We start from the raw sequence: 2,480 nt of genomic DNA, 5'->3' as shown, positions 1-2,480 counted from the left end.
CTGCACGCAGGACCCAGCTAGGCCCAGCACATGGTACCTGCACACCGCACCAGGTCCTGCTGCCATGGGACCAGCCTGGCTGGGTGGCAGAGGGGCCCTAGGGCCGGCAGAACCTGGCTGGACCTGGCACGTGGTCCCCACGTGCTGCATCGGGTCCCGCCTCTGCCCCACTATGCCTGTGGGGAGGTGGCACATGGTGGGAGCTGGACCAGCCCTGTGAGGCTTGCTAGTCCTGCTTTGCACCGGAGCAGGTCACATGGCTCTGGGAGTCACGGCTCCTGTGCATGCCTCCTGGAGCTGTGAGACCTGCTCTGGTGCAAAACTGAATTAGCAAACCACACCGGTCTGGGCCAGGTCCTCACTCCCTGCAGCCCCGGGGACATCCCCCCCACCAGTCCCCAAACCCCCACACATTCCACTGCCAACCCTCACACCCACTCACACCTATTACCCCCCCTCACCCCCATTCCCCTGCTTACCTTGGACACTGCCAAGGGCCTGGGGCAGCAAGAGCACCAAGGAGACACGCTAGCCGAAACCAAAGCATCTCTTCTGGAGGACTGACTCCCTGCTGGCTCTGGGCAGTCTGGGAGCGTGCCTTGCTTCGCTCTTCTGTGGAGCTTTTTTTTTTTTGCCCCCTGCATCCAGGGGGTCTAATTTTCTCCCTGTGCTACAAGTTTGCAGCACGGGGAACATTTTTTCATTCCCGCATGTGCCTCTTTTCCCGTCTCAAAGGGGTTTGAGATGGGGCAAGAGGCACATGCACACTCGTCTGGACATGCCCATTGGGGCCTAGAGACAGCACATACCCTACAGATAAATTAATCCTCGCTTAAGTCATCATCAAAGATCCTAATTCAGGGGTGAAGTTCACTTCCTGAGAGCACTAGAATACATTACATTGAGAAAGGCACATCCAAATAGCTTCTGGGTTTCTGCAGCTATTGAACTCTTATCTTAGTGCCTTTCCCACTAAGGATGACCAATTTTTTGGCAAATATACCTATTTTAGAATATTTTTTCCATTCTTCTGTCTGATTTATTCAGTTACTCTTTAGCTTTGTTTTGTGATGTCAAAATTATTTACATGGTTGTTAATGGTAATGTCACAGTCACTGGATAGTGATTGAATGCATCACAGAAGGCAGCCAATAATTAATAAATACAGAAAAGGGCTGGAGAAATGTAGATGGGGCTATTTGGAGGTTATTTTTAAAACCCTTAAATACTTATCTTTAGAGGACTGTGCTTTGACTATATTTCTCTCTGATAATGACTTCTAGCCAAATGTGGCATTAGTAAGAAACCATTCAAATCTGAAGAGAGACAGAAAAATGAAAGCCTTTCATCAGATGATGATTTGGAACATTTGTCTGTTATTCTTATTACCATAGCCTCTGCACCAGGATACTCCAGTTAAAGTCACCGATATATCACTTAATCAGTTTGAATCCTTTATAACATAGACTGAACCAATTTACATTATTTTGTCTGGGCTGGCAGATGGCCAGAAACATTAACCCTTCCTGATATCATCTCAATGTTTTTTGTAGGTTTTCGTCCCTTCCTCTTCCCCCTTCCTACCCCCACGTCCACCCTTCCATGTCTGTGTTGTTTGATCAGAACCAATAAGAGCAACTGTCTTCACTTCTTTTAGAACAGCAGGGTCAGATCCATAGTTGGTGCTAAGTCAGCATTTCTTCACTGATTTCAACAAAGACTTGCTAATTTACATTCCATCTGAGGACCTGGCCTGTAGTTGAACAGTGCCTGGTTCTATATTCATTTATTTTTCTCAAGTGCTGTTCATCAGAAACTTCTTAAGTTAAATATTTTCCAGGATATTTTTTCTTTACAAGTAGAGCTGGCTGTATAATGAGGATATTTCCTGCAATAAGGTTTTTTTGTGTTTTGAGGGAGAGGGGGTTTGAAGGATAAAGAAATCCCCTTTTAAAATGTTTCCACTTTGAAATGGGGGGGAAATCACAGGGGAATGAAGTTTCCCCCCATCTTCCTATACTTCCTTACTACTTTTCAGGAAATGGAAGGAAATACGTTTCACTTTCAAAAAAGTAAAATGTTTAAGAGTCTACTGTATTCCTTGGGTTGGGTTTGGATATATATATATAGGGATCTCTGTAATATTATTTAAAAAAGAGAAATGCTACACGGTATTGTGCTATTGTACGGGAATACCTGGTTGCCAAAAAGGTGGCGTACACCCAGTGGAAGGGGGGTGCTATCTCCAAAGAGGAGTATACCTCCTCTGCTTGGGCCTGTAGGGGGGCTGTCAGGAAAACTAAGGCAGACATAGAGCTAGGACTTGTGTCCAAAATCAAAGATAATAAAAAGTCCTTTTTCAAATATAAAGGGAGGATGAAGAAAGCACTGGGAAATGTGGGGCCCCTGCAAGATCCTCTGGGCAATTTGGTGGTTGCGCCAGAGGAGAAAGCAGACCTCTTTAACCAATTCTTCACCTC

General features: G+C 45.8%; 1 protein-coding gene across 1 annotated transcript in view; it reads left to right on the top strand.

Annotated features, from left to right (window-relative positions):
- LOC109299244 (SITS-binding protein-like) overlaps positions 1 to 2,480 on the top strand; it is a 133,861-nt gene that overhangs the window by 97,310 nt on the left and 34,071 nt on the right. The gene's annotated exons all lie outside the window — the stretch shown is intronic.

Source organism: Gavialis gangeticus, unplaced genomic scaffold (genome assembly GCF_001723915.1).
Source record: "Gavialis gangeticus isolate Ggan-Ray unplaced genomic scaffold, GavGan_comp1, whole genome shotgun sequence".
Classification (NCBI taxonomy): domain Eukaryota; kingdom Metazoa; phylum Chordata; order Crocodylia; family Gavialidae; genus Gavialis; species Gavialis gangeticus.
The sequence above is the reverse complement of the archived record's forward strand: the minus strand, read 5'-3'. Positions and strand labels throughout refer to the sequence as shown.